The sequence below is a fragment of the Manis pentadactyla genome, chromosome 4 (assembly GCF_030020395.1).
Source record: "Manis pentadactyla isolate mManPen7 chromosome 4, mManPen7.hap1, whole genome shotgun sequence".
In the NCBI taxonomy this organism is placed as follows: domain Eukaryota; kingdom Metazoa; phylum Chordata; class Mammalia; order Pholidota; family Manidae; genus Manis; species Manis pentadactyla.
The window spans coordinates 183,763,702-183,784,242 of record NC_080022.1 but is presented as its reverse complement, the minus strand read 5'-3'; the positions used below and the strand labels follow the sequence as shown (position 1 = coordinate 183,784,242).

The 20,541-nt window shown below is 52.3% G+C and overlaps 1 long non-coding RNA gene across 1 annotated transcript in view; it reads left to right on the top strand.

Annotated features, from left to right (window-relative positions):
- LOC130683606 (uncharacterized) overlaps positions 1 to 11,987 on the top strand; it is a 32,272-nt gene extending 20,285 nt beyond the window's left edge. The window contains exon 2 of the long non-coding RNA XR_008997438.1: positions 10,458 to 11,987. This is a non-coding gene — a long non-coding RNA (uncharacterized LOC130683606). The remainder of the gene's footprint in view (positions 1 to 10,457) is intronic.
- Positions 11,988 to 20,541: the final 8,554 nt, after the last annotated feature.

Here is a 20,541-nt window from a genome sequence, read left to right as displayed (position 1 = left end):
GGAACTAGACAACGTGAAGTCCCACTCCACCTCTAGAAGACATTCTGTGCACAGTTCCCGGCAAGTTATTTGACCTGACGAAAACCATGTTTCAAGTGGGTAAGAATGATCTTGCAGGCTTAGAAGTATTGTGACCATTTGCCTGTCAAAGAGTGAATACAGCTTGGCTCGTGAGCTTCTGGAGGGCTTCATGAGTCTGTGAATCTTTTTATCAACACTTCCCAACTCCATAGCAAGTAAAAGAAAGCAAATTTGCATTCTTCACATTCCTCAGGTGAAATACAATCTGTTCTCCCAGGAAGCAGGTGAATGGCTGTTTTTGAGTTTTCTATAAAATCAGCACTTCTCCCATCCTTAGAACATACTCAAAATCTGATCTGAATGTCAGAGTCCTGCCTAGAAGAAAGCAGGCTGGGGTGTTGTAAGCCTATATGTTGGGGATGATACGAAATGTGTTTGTCCTTTGTCCTCTGTCCTGGCACTGAGCTCCTAAAATGCTTCTAATTTCCTAAGTATAGGAGTGCCTCTTGCTATTCATAATGAGCCCTTTGGATTACACCTGAGTTGATGCTAATGAGACGGTTTAGGATGGGGAACGCACATAATTTCTGGGTAGGACTGGTCACCAAGAGGACCAACTGAATAGAAGGTGGGCACCTTCAGCCCCATCCATTCATTGGGGCGGCCCTGGAGATAAGCTTTATGAAAACTCTTGAACAACAGGATTTGATGTACTTCTAGGTTGGTGCCTTGATATGCAGGGACAGAATCTACTGAGTTTGGGACCCTATTGGACTTCATACCTTTCCACCTGGCTGATCTTTCATATCCTTTATAATAAACCAGTATTCTAGTTAAATAACCTGTTTCCCTGAGTTCTGTAATCTGCTTTAGCCAATTAATTGAATCCGAGGAGTGGGTCATGAGAACGTTTGATTTATAGCCCTATAGTCAGAAGCACACGTAGCACCTTGGGCTCGCGGTTGGTGTCTGAAGTGGCAGGGATGGGGGCAGTCTTGTGGGACTGAATGCTTAACCTGCTGTCTTCAGGTTGATAGTGTCAGAACTGAGTTAAATTTGGAGGATACCCAGTTGGTGTCCTCTGAGAGCTGGAGAATTTCCCGGTGGTGTTGGAAAACACTCCAGACTTGTACAAAACAAGTAAAGGTTGTATACAGACAGGACGTTTCTAAAATTTATATGGAAAGGCAAAGGAATTGGAGTAGCCAAAATAATTTTGACAAAGAAGAATGAAATGGTAAGACCTAAAGTCATGCTACCCAACTTTAAGACTTCTTATAAAGCTCAGTAATCAAGACATGGTATGGCAATGGGTAGACATCAGTGGTCAATAGGACTGAGCAGAGAACCCAGGAAATAGGCCCAACTGAGTTTTGACAAAGAGGCAAAAGTCAGATAATAGAAGATGGTCTTTTCAACACATGGTGCTGGAATAATTGGACATCCATATGCAAAAAAATAAAAAACTAAAACTAAAACTTTTAGAAGAAAATATCTTCATGATCTGGAGTTAGGGAAAGAGTTCTTAGACATGACACCAAAAGTAGAATACATTAAAAAAAAAAGACAAATTGGATTTATAAATACTAAAAACTTTTGCTCTGTGAAAGATACTATTAAAAGAATGGAAAGACAAGGTATACTTTGGAGAAGATACAAATCACATATTTGACAATAAAACATATCCACAATATATAAAGAACTCTTAAAATTCAACATTAAGGATACAAAAAGTCCAATTAAAAAATGGGGCAAAAAGTTTAACCAGACACTTCACCAAAGAGGATATACAGATGGCAAATAAGCACATGCAAAGATGTTCCACATTATTAGCCACTAAGGAAACACAAATTAAAAGCATAATGAGATACCTCTTTACACCTGTTACAATGGCTAAAATTTAAAAGACTGACATCAAGCACTGGAAAAGATGTGAAGCACCCAGAACTCATAAATTGTTTGGGGGAATTCAAAATGGTCAAGTCACTCTGAAAAAACAGTCTGGCAATTTCTTATGAGGTTGAACATACAGGTACCATATGACCCCCAAAATCTTACATCTATCTATTTACCCTAGGGCAGGATTTTCCAACCACAGCTCTATTGACATTTGGGGCCAGATCATTCTTTATTATGGGCCTGTCCTATGCATTCTAAGATGGTTAGCACCATCCCTGACCTCTACCCACTCGATGCTTGTAGCCCTCCTTCCCTCTAGTGACAATCAAAAATGTCTCCAGAAATTGCCAAATGGTCCCGGGGGGTGGGGATTGGGGGGCAAAATTGCCTCCAGTTGAGAACCAGTACCCCAGAGAAATGGAAACTTCTATTCACACAAAAGCCTGTGCACAAATGTGTATAGCAGCTCTGTTCATAGTCACCAGAAACAACCCAAACGTCCTTCAAGAAAGGATTGAATCAATGAACGACGGTACGCCCATACAGTGGAATGACTACTGATACACGCAACACCTGAGAAGAATCTCAAAGGCATGATACCGAGTGAAACAAACCTAATGGTTACGTATTGTATAATTCCATTTCTATGACATTCTCAAAGAGACAAATGACAGTGCCAGTGGCCCCGTCCATGGTTGCAGGGCAGGGGCCAGGGGTGGGGAAAGGGTGTGGCTCCCCAAAGGGGAAGCTTGGAGCAGGGTTTGGAGACAGTGGAACTGTCCCGTGTCCTGGTCACAGTGGCGGTTACACCAATGCCAGAAATCCCAAAAAGATAAGTCTGTTTTACTATATGTTAATTTAAAAAATAAATTAAGAACAAGGAAGGGGAGACTGAATTAAGAAGGAAGGGGCTTCTTCTTGTCAATAGTTTCTTTCTTTAAAGGATGATACCCCCTAATACCCTGTGAGGACACAGCCAGAAGGCACCTGCTGTGAACCGGGAGGAAGGTGTGAACTAGAACTTGACCATGCTGGCACCTTGCTCTCGGACTTGGACTTGCTGGCCTCCAGAAATGCTGGAATCCAGGCACTGTGGTGAATTCTCGCTCCACCCACCAAGCTGTGGGTTCTGTCCACCCAGAGGAAAGGACACCTTTCTCCTTACATAAAATACACGTTCCCTGGCCGCGCTCCCAGGGAGCTGTGCATCTGTAATAGTGTATCTTTTCCTAATTTCTCTGTCTAGAGGGGGTACCCTGTTTTTCTGTGCAAAGCTACCTTCCATTTGACAGAGACATGCACTTGCCTGAAGGACTCTCCTTAACATTTGCAAAAAGGCACTTTAGACTGTCAAACTAAGATTTGCATAAAGGCACAGAGGTAGCCTGGCCATAAACCGGCTTCAACCCCGCAGATGAGGACCCCTGTGAGAAGCAGTGTGCCAAGACGGGCTGTACCTGGTTCCCCGGGGAGCAGAGCTACCCTGACAGACAAGACCTCTCACCTCCAGACCACTGTAGAGGGAGAAATAAACTTTATCTGCTTATTAAAAAAAAAAGAGGATATCTAGCTAAAGCTTAATGTTCAAGGCTATTTAGTGGAGAAAGAGGAAAAACTGTCGTTTAGTTGCCTTTCCCCTCGTATTTGCCTTTCTCTGGTTGATTGTAATCTCCAAAAAACCCAGTCTTGGGGTATTTAAGTGGAGTGGGGGGCAGCAGTGAGAAGGGGCAGGGGCCACGACCTTCTGGTTCTGTGCCCGTGGCTGCCCTGGTCTCTACGTGGAACCCAGGTGTGTTCTGTCCAGGCTGCCCAGAGGCAGAGCAGGATCAGGAGGGATGAGAAGGGGCAGTGAGAGAAGGGAAGGGGTAAAGAGTGTCAGCAGGGAGGCCCCACAGGTCGCCAGGGCAGAACTCCTGTGGGAGGGAGGGAAGCTCTCTGATTTGTGCAAGATTCCTAAGTAGGCGTCCCCCAGCGGGGCACTACCAGAGGGAACTCTGGGCTCCTGGAAGCCTGGCCTGTTTGTACTTCTCGGCCGCTGTTTTCTTGGTGCTTAGCTCATCTAATCCTCCCTCACAATAATGCTCTAAGTGGCTAGGTAGCGTTATTGTTCCTGCCTTACCGATGACATAACCAAGAGTGGGCCTAGTGAGCACCTTCTCCCAGGTCCCCCAGGCAGGATGCAGCTGACCTACAACTTGACACCGTCCTCTGACCTCACAGCTGTGCCTGACCAGTAAGAACTGCAGCTGAGTCATGTTCCAAGTAGAAATGGGGACAGCAGTGACCCCAGGCCCCAGGACTCTGGCCACAGGGCGAGGTAGAAAAAGGCCTGTGACGGGGAGTCAGAAAACCTGATGCAAGTCCTGGCTCAACCACTTGCTGTGTGACTTCTGAGAAATCACTTCACTTCTCTGAGCCTCCATTTCTTCATCTGAAAGAAAGGAACTGTCCAGAGGATTGAATGGCGGCACAAATGAAGTGCTTTGTAAATGTCACACAGGCTGTGAATGTAAGACGGAATGATCTCTCCCTTCTGCACCTTATCCTGTCCTGGAATTTGTGGAGCCCTCAAGTTCTGGGGTCATTCCATTCTGTTACAGAGGTGGGGCCCACATATCTTAAATTGCATTTTCTTTTCCAATAGGTAATATATTCACACAGTTCAATAACTTAGTTACCAAAAAGAAAGTAATGAAATGCTTGCTTCCATATAACCGATGAAAGCTGTTTCTTGGGGATCCATCCAGAGATGTTCTTTAGCACACACAACCAGACAAGCATATGTTCTGTTTTTCTTTCACCCTTTTTTTATCCAGATGGTAGCATGCCTGTTGATTCATTCATTGAGAATTGAAACCAATCCACCCCACAGCCTGTTCTGCTCTTGCTCTGCTTCGTTTTTGTCTGTCCTCCTTACAATGTTTCCATATCCACACATCAGTGGTTCTAATTCTTCGTTCTGAAGCCGCTGTATTTCATCACCTGGGCATATCGTAAGTGTGGGATCAATCAGTCCCCTATGGAGGGTACCTCCAATCCCTTGCCATTCTTACAAACAATGCCATCTAGGTCATGTCACAAATGTGCATGCATGGCTGGCTGTTACATTTCTAGACGTGGAGTTGCTGGGTCACAGAATTTGTGCATTTGGTAGATTTTGCCAAATTGCCCTCCATGGAGGTTGAATGGGTGAAGCATGAGAGTGACTTTCCCCATGCTGCCAACTCAATGGGCTGTCAAACCTCTGATCTTTGCCAATATGCTCAGTGGAAAATGGGGCCTGAGTGTCACTTTCATTTGGCTTCTCTTATTCTCAGTGAGGTTGAGCCTCTTTTCAGCTCCCAGCCCTGTGGCTGGCCTGTTCCCCTCCATGGTTTTGCCTGCTACCCCCTCTGCAAGATCCAGGACTAGATTTGTGTTTCTCTTCCAGCTTCTTGCTGAGTCACTCTCAAGAAGGAAAGGGCAGCAGGCTCAGGTTATTTCTGCCCCGGGAGCCATCTGAGCTGCCAGTCCTGGGAAGACCTTGGTCTTGGTATTTCCTGTGGGTGCCCAGCACACGTGTGCCCTGGTGATCTGTACCTGTCAAATCCCGGGCTCCCTGGTCCCCCTGGGAGAGATGGAGGCGTGCAGGTAGGAATCAGGTCAGACATATCTGCAAACTAGGCATGGAAAGGATTCAGCTAGGCTCGGAGAGGGGACATCTGGAAGGAACTAATAAGCAAAGTCCTAAGCTATAAGTACCAGAATGAGAGGAACCGGGTGGCGTGTAGAGGAGCGAGAATTCAAGTCATTGGGCAGGACTTTGGGCAGGGAGGGTGGTAAGCCACAGGGAAGGGATTGGGAAGCTGAGAAGAAGTTTTCACTGGAAATCGCTAAATGCATCTTGCATGAAATATGCCTACCCCTAGCTGTGCAGCTCATTGTCACTTCAGGGTTAGTGCTAAGGGCTGCCTGGAGTTGGAAGTCAAGACTCCCCCTTGGCTGCAGATGGAAGATTCCGTCCAGTGAGAGGGATGGAGAGACACAGTGACTCACTGACTCCTGAGTGGGCTCTTGGATAGCATCTGTGGGCCAGCTCAGGATGCTGCTGTCTAACCTCAGTGCCACCCTGTGCATCTGGCTGTGTTTTGCTCATAGACAGAAGATGCCAGGAGGAGTCGGTGGCTAGACTCCCGGAGTCTGCTGCTGTTATTTCCAGACTGAAACAAAAAGCAAATTTGCACTGGAAATTGCTGAAGCAGAGTCATCTGAAGCACGGGCTTGCTGTGTAATTTTACAACCTCCAGGGCATCTGACACCACGGGGGAGCTGGGCTGTGGCATCTGTGAAGTACGGCAGAGCCTGGGGCCTGTTCTAGGCTGCACCACTGTCCACAGTCCAGCCTGTCCTCTCTGCTGGGGCTGGCCGTCCAGAGCTGCTCTTCAGCAATGTACCGTGGGAGGGGCTCCCTGGTAGCTTGTGCCCCACTACAGGCCCCCTGCTGTCGCTCTTCACACCAGCCAGGAATACAGACTGCTGGGGATGCTGGTGTAGGCATCCCGGGCAGCCGGGCTGCTGTCCTACATGGGCTTCCAGAGTCTTCTCAATGCCACATCACAAAGCAGAGTTTTCAAGAACCACAGCCTGAGATGCTCCCCTCCCCCATGCTTCAGCCTCCCTGGGGGAAAAGTATAAAAGTTGAGGTTGTCCCTGAGGCCACCGAGAAACTCTTAATTGCTTTCAGAGGGAATTGTCACCTCCTTCTGGTTTCCTCCCCCTCTCCACCACCCCGTGCTCCACCTCCTTCCCAACCGCTTAGAGTAGGGGCTGAAGGCCTGTGTTCCCCGGCTGCCTCCCAAGGTAAACAGGGGCCATAGGCTGAAAGGCAACTTGCTTCTCCAAATATATTGCTGCACCACCTTTGCTGAAAAAAAGAACCCTATGTTTTGGGGGAATAAATGTGCATTTTTCTATGAGCCAGGCCCTCACTGACAGCAGATGGATCGTGGCCCAGGCCAGCTGAGTCAGCCAGGCCTAGGAGCAAGCAGACAGTGTGAACCAAGACAGGGATGGGAGCCAGCCGAGGAAAGTGAAACAGAGGGATTTTTGGAGGCTTTCAGCCCAGGAGTTTAGTCAGCACCTTGTGCAACTTGATTCAGGTTAAGAGCCAAGTAGAGGGAGGTGTGTTGTCCAGGGTAGGCAAAAAGCAGTAACAGATAGATGCCCCAAATGCACAGTGGTTCAAATACCTTAGAAATTTATTTCTTATCCATAAAGCACACCAAGGAAAGGGTTCTTGATCGGCCAGTGACTTTCTTCCACATGGTGATTCAGGGACCGGGAACTTTCCATCTCAGGGCTCCTCCATTCCCCAGGGTCTCATTGTCACCTATATCCAGCGGGCAGAAGAGGAAGGGATGGTGCACCTGCTCAGAAGTAGCACACATTGCTGCTGCTCACATTCTATTCGTGGGAACCAGTCACATGACATCTATTGCAAGGCATCTGGGAAGTGTAGTTTCTGCCTCTCATGAACCAGTCTGTACTATGAAGGACTGCAAGGATTTTGGTGGACAGCCAACCATCTTTGCCACCGGATGAAATCAAGACAGTTCGGTCATGGGACCAAGAGAGAGAGCAATTCATTTTAAGTTCCAATGGACTATGTAGTAGAATAGTCTGGGTCTTAAACTAGGGAGCTCTGCTTAGATACCTTGCTAGAAGGGATTTTGCCAAAGGACTGGAAGATCCCATAGCATCTGAACTGGGCAGAAATAGAGGGGAAAATTAGAATAGAAACAAACTTATAAGAAACCTGGATAATTAGGTCTGAGGCTATGCTATTCACCTGTGATTGGTCAATCTATAAATAATTTGTGTCCAAAGTTCCCAGCCCAGGGATTGGAGCTGGGGCCTCTAAGATTTGAATGCCTGAGTGTGAGGGCAGGGGTACAGTGCCTCAGAATGCAGATGAGGGCGCAACCCCAAGGTTTCGGGTGAAATCTGAATGCTGCCTTTTCCTTCTAACCTGGGGTCAACATGCCAAACCTGGAGCCCTCACCGTGCAAGACCTCTATTCATTCTCTATCGCTGAGTAATGAATCACCAAAACCTTAGAGGCTTTGACCCCTGTTTGTTAGCTCACAGTTTGTGAGTTTGCTTCTCACACCTCAGAAGTCTGGAGTGGGCTCAACTGGGTCTCTGCTTGGGGACTCAAGGCCAATATCAAGGTGTTGGATAGAGTGAGCTTTTATTGGAGGCCCTGGGGTAGTATTGGTTCCCAAGTTCATTAAGGACGTCAGCAGAACCAGTTCCCTGAGATTTATGGACTGAGGTCTCTATTTTCTTGCTAGCTGGTAGCTGGAGGTCTTTGTCCGTCCCCAGAGGCTACTTTCCAGTCCTTTCCATGCAGCTGCCCATCTTCAAAACCAGTGACAGTGCATCCTCCTTGTGTTTGGAATCTGACTTCCCTGCTGCCACCAGAGAAACTCTGCTTTTAAGGGGTTCATGAGATTAGGTCAGACCCACCCAGATAACTGCCCTATTTGAAGATCAACCAATTAGTAGCCTTAATTCCACTGCCAACCCCTTCTGCTATATAATGTAATATAATCACCAGAGCAATACCCAGAGATGGAGATGGTGGGGGTACCTTAGAATTCTGCCTTCCACAGGGCCTGAGGCTTTGCATCTGGGACTCAGAGTGGCATCCTTTGGAACTAAAGAGACTTTGTCTTCTGACCAAAGGGCTGCCCCACTTGGTTCCAGCCCACTGTGGAGGGGTGACTGACAGGCCTGGCTCCAGTTCTTACCAAATACAAGGGAGAGCTAGGAATGGTGAGGAAGTGCACCCAACTCCCCACCCCCTGCAAGATCCTTTCTCTCAGAGCCTGTGGAGACTGGACCTCCCTAAGGAGAAACTCAACACTGCACAGAACACCGCACCCAAGAGAAATAAAGCTGGCCCCTGCTACCAGGGAGCTCTCCTGCTAACGGCCCGACTTGCCTCCCAACACCCTGTTCCTTCGCGCTCTGCTCTGAGTTCTCCTGCCTCCGTACCCTCTGGCCTCGCCCCTCTCTCCCAGCCCACTCAGGGCAGGGCAGGTCCAGGCACAGTGACTTCAGGCCTTGGAAGTTCCCTGGCCCACCTCCTGGCCACCCAGATGGTGCCTAGCCTGGAAGGCAGCTCCTGATTTGTCTCCCACAGACAGCCTGCCTCTGGGAGGGCAGGGGGAAGAGGAGGAGGTCCACCCAGCCTCCTGAAACGGGTCTCAGCCTGACCTCGCAGCCTCATCCCCTCATCCCTGCCTCTGCCCTGTGGGTTGGCTCCCAGCTGCCCTGAGGGTCTGCCCTTAACATGCTCCCAGCCTTTCTGAAAAAAGTTCCTAGCTCCTTTCACTGCCTGTTCTATGAAGCAAGGCCAGGGGGGAGCCTCCTCTCCCCCAACCGGGGGCCTGCTCCCCTAAGCTACTCAGGAATGTAGGAGCTGGCAGCAAAAACCACTAAAAATGTTTTCTTAGCTGCAGGCCTCTCCCTGGGGCCCCGCGGAGCAGAAGGACCCTTTGTGCATTCCTTTCGCCATCGGCCCAGAAGCCAGCGTCTCAGCTTATGTGAGAGTCCACCGTGGTCTCCCCTCTGGTCGGCAAGTTTCAGGGAACAGAGGACTCGGAGGAGGCCCCTCTCTCAGTAATCAAACAGCTTAATTCAGAACCCCACGTGAGGCCCTCTGCCAAGCCTTGAAGCCTGCCTTTCCCCTGGAGCCCACGGTAGGCAGCAACAGGCAGGGTGGGGGGCCCTGCAGGAAACAAGGGCCTGGGCAGCCCTCTCCACGGGGCCCAGACGCCACTCACACAGCCGGTTGGACAGGATCAGCACAGCAAGGGTGCTGACTGGTGCGCATGGATGTGATGTCTGCCCTACTCAGAATCTCAAAGCTGAAAGGCAAGTATCCCATCAGCCAGATTGTTATCATTCACATACCCAGTGTGCATCCGTCAAGGGCATGGGTAATAGTGCCTATTTGCCAGGCACTGAGTAGGTGCTGGGACTCCCGTGATAAACCAGAGAGCGTGGCTGGGTGGGGGGGGTGTAGGGAGAGATGGGGCGGAGAGACTGGGAGTGAAGACGCAAAGGGCTGGCTGTGGTGATGAGGCAGGAGGGCATCTTGGGCCATGGGAAGCCACTGGAGGGCTGTGTGCAGTGACAGTATCGGGAAAGAGGACTCCGGGATGAGTCTAGAGAGGCCAGGGTCCCGCTTCAGGAAACCTGGAGAGGTGACAGGCCTGTGACCGATGTTAAGCACCAACAATCTACAATAGAGACTGTGATTAAGGCTGAATCTTCGCCACATCTGATTTGGCCCCACGCAGCCCTGCCAAAGGAGAGTTTTGTCTTCCAAGGCCTGTTTCTGTTTGCATTTTCTCCTCTCCTCTTAACCCCTCTGGGGCTCCCCATTCTCCTGGGACTCCATCCACTTTGTACCCTCAAACTTCCACTTTTCTTTCCCTCTCTCCTTCTGCCCAGTCCACACTATTCTTTCTCTTTCTTTTGCTTCTCAGGGACCAAGCCCTCTGCTGCACATCTTTCTGAAGAAGAGGGGAGGGAGGAGGCAGAAGTGTGGCTATGGAGTCACGAGAACGTCTGAAGGCTGCATGAAGGGCACACCCCACCCTCCTGCAGCCAGCACGACAGTCAGAGGGGCCGTAGCTGTTACCCCCCTGCCAGGCTCAGACGCCCAGTGCACAAACTTGATGACCTGAGCTGGTTGACTGGAAGGTCCCCAGGCGCTGAGATTCAGCAGTCTGCATGGTGACCGCACCCTCCTCTCTGGCCTGGGAAGGGTTTGAACCAAGCCCTTGGGAAAATCAACAGCCACACCTGTTGCTCACCTGAAATCTTTCCTACATAGGTGTGACCCTTCCTCCCTGAGGTCAGAGAGGACCTGAGGCCAGAAGGTGTGCGGCCAAGCCCTGCAGGAAGCACAGACCCACCCACACAGCGCTTAGGGCACAAATGATTTCTTTGGCTTCTTTCTGTGGTCAGAAACAAGGTGCCACCTACACCCACCCTACCAGCATAACCTAGGGGAGCCGGGTTTAAAACTGGCTTCTCTTGGGCTCAAAAGAATCCAGATCACAATAGGTAGGGTTAGATTACTCAGCCCAGCGGCTCCCTTTAGATGTAGAAAATGCTTTTGGAAGCCCAGGGCCCTGGGGCCTGCACAGGACACACGCTGTCAGCCAGGTCACATGACCTCCCAGGCCCCACCCCTCCTCTACAGTGTAGCTCTTCCTGCACTGAAAATCCCTTTTACTGTGTAACGTAATAAAGTCAGGGTGACTCCTGAGGACAGGGACAGAGATCACTGGGCCACCCTATTCCGCAGTGCCTGAGGCCCCTGTGTCCCTAACCTGGCAATACTCCCAGCCCAGTTTCTGGGAGGAAGTGCCCTTCTCTGTTACTCAGTGAGGCCAGACCAGAATCCCTAGTACGGGGATTATAACAGTGGGGTGGACAGAGGCTGGACAGGCCCGCGGGCAGACAGCTCTTGCCCAGAGGCCAGCTCCCTCCCAACCCAAACAACCCCTACCCACAAGTCTCAGCCTGAAGTTTCAGCTTCCAGTCCAGGAGCAAGGAGAAGCTTGAGTGATGCCAGAGAACAGAGAGCCAAGAACTTGCAGTTCTGACTACAGGGGCCTCATCAGCCAGGAACCCCCATCCCCAGCTTTCTTTTTGCAGTTTTACCTGGTTCCCTCACCGACATCATAAAAATCGTACCCATTCATTTAATATTTATTGGAGTGTTGGGGAGGAAGAACTTTCCTCCACCCTTTGAGGTTCTCCTTAGCTGGTCTAAGAATCAAACTGACAGGACACAGATTACCAGGATAAAAAGCCAAAGTTTAATTATCTACATAGGGGGAAGCCATAGATGGGGGTTCCCAGGACAGTCAGGGAGAATGAGGTCTGTGCGTCATCCTGAACCGAGGAGAAGCGGGTAGGGGCCTGAGACAAGCAAGAAGGGGTGTAACTCTCCGGAATATGAAAAGAAATGTTTGCTAAACAAAATACTGATGGACCATACAGAAGCAATGGAGCCCAGAGAGAAATTTTAACAGACTTAACCTCATTCCTCCCCGTCTACCTCCCTTAGTTTACATCATAATGTAGCTGTCTATGGTGGCAGCTCGGCTGGAGTAGTTCCTCCAACTAAATTATTTTTAGGCAGCTGTGTGTGTGTTGGGAGGTGTAGGGTGGGGCAGAGGTCAAAGCATCTTCCTGAGTCTTTGGGGCCTCGATGGTTTTCAGCTCCAAATAATCTACATGTCACAGTGACCCATCTTGGGGCAGCCTTCCCTGGGTCCCCACAGGAGCAGGCTCCAAGTAGTGATATAGGAGCTGGAGGCCAGGGGGCAGGAACCTGAAAAGACAAGTTTCATGCACAAAACCAGTGGATTCCTGTCCAAGTTCTGAGCCGCACTGGCTCTGACCGAGCTGGGGCAGCTGACCCGCCTGATCGCTCGTGTGCTTGCTGGACAAACTGGGATGATGTTCACAGGTTGTCAGTGAGACGGAGTCTGCAGGGGGACAATGGCCAGAACACCTGTAAAAATAGAAGTCTGACTCACAGTCGGCAGCAACCAGCTCAGAAAACCAATCCCAGACGTTCAGGAACTGGCCCCGGAAGCTGGCCTGCTGGCTGTACGGAAGCCAGACTTGGAAGCAGTCAGACCACTGTCTCTTAACAACTGGTCCAGGAAGCCAAGCAATAACCCCTGTAATAATCAGCCCCCAAATGGCCAAGCCTTGATGAATGACCCACAGCTTCCCTAATTCTGGTCCTGGCTTCCAGCTTAGGACCAACCGCAGAAAACCAAATATACGTGTAATGAAGCCTGTAGGATTCCGCCCTTCTGGCTGGCCCCCATCCAGCTTCCTCCTGCCACCGTTCGGGCACATCCGAGGCCTTCCCTCTGTTCCACTGTAAGATTTCCTGTCTCCCCGAGTCATTGTCACATGTAGGTGATGGTGGCTGACTCCCTATGTAGCAAGATCTGAGTCAACAGCCTTCGCTTGCTCTCATTTGGGTGGCCTTTGTTTATTGCCATATGGGGGTCACGAGTTAGGGAATGTGGCAGTAGGTTGAGAGCCAGAACTCTAGAAATGTAAGGTGGGAAGATTCGAGGGAGGAAGGCTCACAGCTGGGACCGCAGGAGGCCATCAGAGAGGGGAGGCAGCCCAAGCCTTTGGCCTCCCTCTGGACCTGCTCCAGGGCGCTGACCTGGGCTCTCATGAGGGCTGTTTGGAGCAGCCTCCTGCAGGCCTGTGCTCCTCACATGCGGCTGCCTGAGCCCTGTAAAGATAGGCTCCAGTACCCTTGGCACTAGCATGTCAGCTGTGGCAAAGTGAGCAAGAAAGAAGAGGTGAGTTCGGGGTGGCCAGGCTGCCAGAGACTGCAGTGGTGGGTGGCTCTCTGCACCCACCCGAGCCATCCCTTCTGTTCAGACCACCTCTTCTCCTCTGAACTAAGGGTTAGGTGGCTCAGCAAGGACTAAGGGGTCTGGCAATGGACATGACCCCAAGTCCCATCTCGTCCCACCTCCACATTTTACAGACAAGATGACTGAGACCCTGGGGTTAGAAGTGACTTTCCTAGGGTCACACACTGTGTTTGGTGTTGAAGAAGGGCCTGCGATCCAGGTGTCACCGGGGCCAGCCCAGGGTCCATTCCACCGGCTCCCACTGTGCCCATTGTGTCGTCTGCTCAAATTGCAGAGCAGCTTACCATGTGTTCAGCTCCCTACTTTGTAAGTCTTCCCCCAGAAATAATATCAGGTCAGAGAGTGTCCTTGTAGTAGAGAGGCACTCTGGGGAAGGGGTTTGGCTTAGTAGATCCTACAAGTGTTCATGACACAGCAAGTTCTAGAAGGGTGGTGCCCCCTGGTTAGGGGAATCAAAACAGACTAAAACCAGTAATGACTGGTATGTCTCGGTGGCCCAGGATATTTTCTGGGAGTGCCACTCACTCTGGCAAACTGAGAGCTCCCCCCTCTCGCTGGCTGGGGGAGTCCCCCCCTGGAGGGGCCAGTACCTCAGGCCTCGGTGGGAATCCATGCCTCAGGGAACCAAGTTCTAGGACAAGTGACAGGCTCTCATGGACATGACTGAGCTGTGCATTCACCTGGGGAAGAAGGGAGGGACCCTGGGAAAGGTCAAGCAGCTGGGGTCAAGCTTGTTGTCCTGGCCCTTGGTGACAATCCCCAGGGCAGAGAGGTCAAGATTTGCAGAATTATCTATGAGTCCCGGGGCAGGGTGCAGATATTCTCATAAAAAACAAACTCACAAGCAAATAAGACATCATCCCTATGAACTGAATGCCCCAGAGGTCTGGAGACTTGGCAGAACTGGATCTGTATCACGTTTGTTCTCAGATTTCTACCTTTGTAAAGTCAGAATACTCAGCCTTCAGCCCCCCTAGCACGCACTAACTCAACATCGCTCTCCTGGAGGGGCAGGGCCCTTGGAGGCACTAGCTATGGAGAACTTAGGAAAACCCTTCTGCCCTAGCACCCTCCAGGGGATGTCTGATGGCGATGTCTGCTGCCCCAAGTGGAGACGCAGCTCCCAGGTCCAGGCTCGCCAGCCGTCTCACCTCCTGCCACCTCCCACCAGCTGGGTGGGCACCAGGACCGGAAGGGACAGCCTGCAGCAGACACTCAGCTCCCACGCCCTCCGGCTAGACACTGGGGCTCCAGGGTGGCCATGTCAGCAGGTGGCAGAGGAGGTCTTCCGGCGAGCCCTGCCCATTGCCCTTCACCCCAGCCCTCTTCTGCAGTCCCTCCACATCTCCGGGAGACGGCGTCACTAGGTCCTTCTTCCACAGAAGAGGGGTAGTGCCCTCCCCAGGAGCCTCAAAGTCCTTTGTGAGACCACAGACTTCCACTTAAAGCCACTCACACATCCCTGCCCCCTTCCCTCCACTAGAGCCTCTGCCCTGCACCCTCCCTGCCCCATCCACGGCCCTGCAGCCTCTGCCCTCTGAGGAGTGGTGTGGCAAACCAGTCTGTGGTGCCAGGCAATCCTGGCATCCTCTCTCTGCCCTTGCCCTGCCTGCTAAATATACATCTAGGAGGAGGAGTCTGGGGAGGAAGCACCACACACTGTTTAACTCTTTCACCTCCAGCAGCCTTGACAAGGCAGACATTGAGGTGGGCTGGCGACCCAGCAGGAGGGGTGCCCAAGGCTAGACTGGAGGAGCCCCTTCCCAGGCTCAGCCGGAGGGCAGGTGGCGGGGTGAGCCCTCACAGCAGGCCTGGAGGACGGCACCCTAGGTGGGCAGTCAGGCTCCCTGTGGGAAGGAGACCACCTGTGCTCTCACTGCCCTCCCCCCTCCCGCCCAGGAGGAGGAACCTGAGGTGAAGGAGGGCAGGTGGGTTTCTGCCACTCAACTTTCCAAGCAGCTGTGAGGCTAAGCCCAGCCCTAACCCACCTTCTCCAGAGGAATGAAGGGTGGCCTCAGCTCCCGTTTCAGCAAGGCCAGGGAGTGCCAAGCAGGCGGCCTGCGCGCTCCCCAGGGCGGGTCCCCTTTCCAGGCTTCTGGGACAGAGGTGTGAAGCCTGGGAGCAGCTTCAGAGGCAGGTGGGAGTCTCACAAGTGGATTAGCCCCCACCTCCCCTTCCCTACATGCCGGCGAGCACCCCGTGTGGGCCCCTTCAGCTAGGCCTGCCTTCCTGTCCACCTGCCAGTGATGCACCTAGAGGCTCCCGTCTCCCCAGCTGGGAGGGGCTGCAGGCTGGCGAGGTCAGGGGGCTGCCTGGGAGGACCAGGCGGGCTGGGCATAGACTCTCCCTCCTGTTTTGTGACCATGGGAAGCGCCGGCAGCAGCTCCGGGGCCCCTCCAGGGCCAGTGGCAGGCGCTCATGGAAGGCACCCTGGGTCCCATCTCTGCTCGGGACTGCTGGGGGCTTGGCAGTCTCCTTCTGCCCTCCCCCTCCCAGCTCCTTGCCCTCCGTCCTCGCCATGTGGGCCACTGCCAGGGTGTCAACTCCCTTGGAGGGCAGGATGCCCAGGGGGCTGCCATGGCCAGGACCGGCTGGCCAGTGGGTGGGTGCAGGTGGACCTGGACTGGGGTGGGGCGAGGGGGTGCCAAGAGGCACTGATTGAAGAAGCCCTGGGCTCTGAACCCAGGCAGGCTGAGTCCCCATAGTGGGGAAGGTAGTTCCCCGAAGTGGAGACAAGCAGGAAGGGCTGCCTGGACCCTGCCGAGGGAGGTGGAGGGAGGAGGCTGATGAAAGGACCCGTTACACAGTGCCAGGCACTGGAAACCTTTCCACCGACCAGAATAATCTGAGAAAACTGCAGCAGCAGCCTGCGGACCCCCTGCGCTTGGCCAGCAGGGGTGGGGAGAGGAGGGAGGCCGCCCGGATGTGGCTTCAGGGTGGAGGAGAGTGACCCAGGGACGCGACGACCCCTCCCACCCAGCTGCTCCCCGCTGGCCGTGGGCCCCAGGGCAGGCACAGCTTCTCTGCAATAACAGGGATCTTCCTACAAAGCCCGCTTAGAGCCTGCGGGCGGGTCCTCCAGCCGGTCCTGCAGCGCCCCCTGCTGTCCGAGCCGATAGCAGCGGGCCAAAGAGGGAGTCCGGCCGCAAGACCCTCTGAGCGGCTCAAGCTTCCCCAGCAAGGAGACAGGGCGTGGCTGGCGGGGCGGGGAGCCAAGATGCCCGGGACGCTCCCGTGTCCACGACTCCCACCCCAGCTCCCGTCTCCGTCGTTCCTGCCCGCACGCCTAGAACCTGGCGGGCCAAAGGGCTCAGTGCTGAGCTCAGCAGGTAGAGTCCTGCTCGCGGGGACCCCGCCCCTGGGCCCAGTTGCTGAAAACAGGACATCTTCCAGAAGTCTCTCCCCTGCTTGCGCGTCAGGCACCCTCCCGCCGCCACCCTGGGAGGAGGTAGGCAGCTGTGGACCCTTTTACCCAACCGGCTGCCGTTGTTTTTGGACAAAAAGAAAAAAGGGAAAGAGCAGAAGAGTCCCTCAAGGGGAGAACTCGAGTGAGCTGGGGATGAATGGGGCAGAGGGCAGGGGTGTTCGGCGACGCTGGACGGCCTGCCCGCGTGCCAGCCCGGCGCAGACTGGAGGGCGCTCGGAGGGAGCCCAGGAAACCCGGCAAACAACATATGTATTCCCTGCCGAAGAGCAAGTGAGAGAGGCAGAGGCGAAAGGGGCCAGCAACCCACTCGTGGTTAAGGAAATAAGAATAAGTTTTCTGAACTGAAAGATACTCTTGGTGTGGAATTTAAAAGATTCCGGGAAACTTCCTAAAGACAGACGCTCGTTCTCAGATACCTTCCCTCACGGTTTAATAAAAAACATCAAGATCTTCCCAGCGTCCAGGAAGAAAGGAGAGAGGTCACGTTTAAAGATAGGAGACTCACACTGAATCCTACTACGCCAACCAGAAAGAAGAGAAGCGTGGAGGGACACTTCACAGAAAGTTAAGAGCAAAGTTAAACTGCACATGCGGCCAAACTGACATCGATCTTTAAAATAACCACAGTGTCTGGGCCGAACTGGCCCTCTCCACCCCCCTACTTATGAACGTGAATTTGAAGAGGTCATTAAGTTAAAGTGGGGTCACTTAGGGTAAGTAAGCACTAATCCAGTCGGACTGGTGTCCTTATTAGAAGAGGAGATAAGGACACACAGAGAGACACCAGGGATGCACGTGCCCAAAGGAACGGTCATGCAAAGCTGCTGCGAGAAGGCAGCCGTGTGCACGCCAGGGAGAGGGGCCTCGGAGAAGCCGACCTTGCCCACACCTTGTTCTTGGACTTCCAGCCTCCAGAACTGTGAGGAAATATATTTCTGTGGTCGAAGACACACAGCCTGTGGCATTTTGCTTTGGCAGTTCTAACAAATAGGCGTGGGTACAGAGACCAGAAAACCATTTGTTAGCCAACCTCCAAGCCAGCAAAAATCATATACAGGTTTGGGAGGATGAGAGAACATAAGATCAGCTGACAAACTGGACGATACATGGGGGGCAAGCTATAAGGAAGAAACTTAGAATTTCAAAAAGAATTGCCGGTAGCCAAGCTATTTCAGCAGATGGGTCGGAGGAGAGCCGGGTAAACACACCACTGCAGGCTCGTCCTCCTCCAGGAGCTGCTGGGAAATTAACGATAAAGATGCATATGGCAAATGGGCAGTTTAAATAACAGTTTTCATATTTATTTCAGTAACATGCTTATCAAAGCGATGGTCTCTCATTTTATTAAAGGGAACCAAAATGTTAAAGAGCAACTGCTACCCAATGCGTGATATTGGTTCCCAAACACAGTAAGTCCAGGGCCAAAATGTTAAGTGAGGCAAAGCATCGCTGAAGCTACACTTCTTCTAATCTTCTGCACCTGCAAGCACCTGAGAGCACCTGTGAGCACCTGAGAGCACCTGTGAGTACCTGAGAGCACCTGCGAGCACCTGAGAGCACCTGTGAGCACCTGAGAGGTGATGGGTGGAGGGGGGAATGGACCAGGAGCCCGCCGACTTGGGTTTGAGTTTCTGTGTTGCTCTTGACCAGCTGAGGGCTACATGCATGTCATTTAACCTCTGTGGGCCCCTTTCCATCAGCCTGTGAATCGGTTACAGTCCTCAGGATATAGGGTTGTTTGGAAACACTGATGTGTCCCAGCCTGTGGGTACATGTGAGGTCATGTTAACATCAGTAGCTAGGTTCTGGTGGCTCGAAATCCCCACCTGTACAATATTCTACCTGCCTCCAGGGAGCCTCCCCATCCTTTCTGGAAGTTCCTGGTTCCACCTGTGCCCAGGGACAGGTGAGTGAATCTGTCTCCTCAAGGATGGCCCACCTGCCAGTTGAAAGAGGCATCCCGTCCCTAGTCCTGCCCCAGCTGCAGCTGCCTTCCACAGACAACACTCTTTTCTGATACTGGGCAGTGCTCCTGCAGGGCCCCTGCCGGTTTCATACAGAGCTGGACAAGGTCACCCCCCAACAATGTCCCATTTGGTTCTGCAGTACAAAGGCACCTTTCTGCCCAAGACTGTGCTGTGCTGTGCAGGAGGGCTGGGGGCTGGGGAAGGCATCATCCTATCCTCCAGGGCCCCCTGCCCCAGGGTTCTTGCACTTACCCTCTCCTCCTTAAGCAAGGAATGCAGCCCTGGTGTCTCAACTCTGCCCACAGACACATCAGTGTGTGCTTGGGGGAACCCTCCATGCCCCAAGTCCGCTCAGGGCCAGTAGGACCACATGGTGGCAGAAATGATGGGACTTCTGGGTCCTCAATCCTTTCTCTAAACTCTTGGGACCGGATGTGTCTTAGAATTCAGAACTTCTCAGAGTGAAGTCATTAGGTCTGGACTTCAGTCAGGTGTGGGGCTGAGAGTCTGCAGCAGGACTGTGTGGACACACGGATTGTCTCAAATCAGTTCAGGTGGGGTTTTACCACTAAACGTGTTTGTGGGAAACCTGGGGAAAATGTTTTGTCTTTCAGAGCTTAAAATTAGGAGTTTAGAATTGTGGATAAAGAATTGGGGATCTGCCTTTCCTCTTCTGGCTGAAAGTCCCTTCCCCAACATCCCTGCTCTGGGAAGCAGTAGAAAGGAGAGGGGGAAAGCCAAGCATTTATTTGCATTCTCCGTGTGCCCAATGTACTCCTGGCCCTTTTGCCTGTGCTGGTCCATGAAGGGGCCAGGTGCTGGTGGGGGCTGGCCTGCACCTCCCATTCAAGGGAAAGCTCAGCTCAGCCTGACCAGGAAGCAGAAGGCAGCCCCAGCCTGGTAGCAGCGGCTAATGTGTTTACTCAATGCACAGAGCAGGTGGGAGGTCCATCTGCTAATCTCTCCTAGCTGCCTCTCCCGGCTGGCATCATTGCTGAAAGGAGAGAGGGCGGCCTGGGGAGTCTAGGAGGGTCCTGGCTGCCAGCCGTTTCCTTCCTCCTGTGGTGGAGAAACAGGAAGAGTGGGCTCCTAGTGGAGTGGGCTCAGAGGGACTGGCCAAGTCATCCCTCCAGCCCTCCTGGCCCCTGGGCTGAGAAGGTATTTCCTTTCTTATCCTCAGCAACAATGAAAGTTGCAGACCTGGGGCTGTCCAGAGGCCCTGACCCGACCCTGTTCTGACTCTACAACAGGGAGTTAAGTGGACTCTAACTTGGATGTTTGAGCCCCAAAGGGTTGTGGCATCCCAGAGTTAGGGCACCAAATCTGCTTTCTAAGATGACCTCCTTGCCCAAGCAGCCCCCTCCCATTGCTGGGCCCAGCACATTTGGTTTCCCCAGCCCAGGAAATGCCCGGATTCCTGAAGGTATCTTCCTTTTCATCCTGGCATTGCTGCTGGAAGCCAGAGAAATGATCAACTCAGGAAATGAGAGGTGGGCTCCAGAGAAGGGGTGGACTAAAAATTATTCATCCACCAATCTTTTCATTCATTCCTTCATTTAACCAACATTAATGTGACCTTCATAATGTTCTAGGTGAAAGATTCCTGACATTATTAGCCTGTGCCTGGCAGAGCCCTTTCCTTGTTCCAGGAAATGGGCACTGTTGGTGCAACTTATGTAAGAGTTGGCTCATTTGTCCTCCTCGCCCTGGGGAGCCAGCCCCAAAGGAAGGAGCCTCTCCCTCCTCA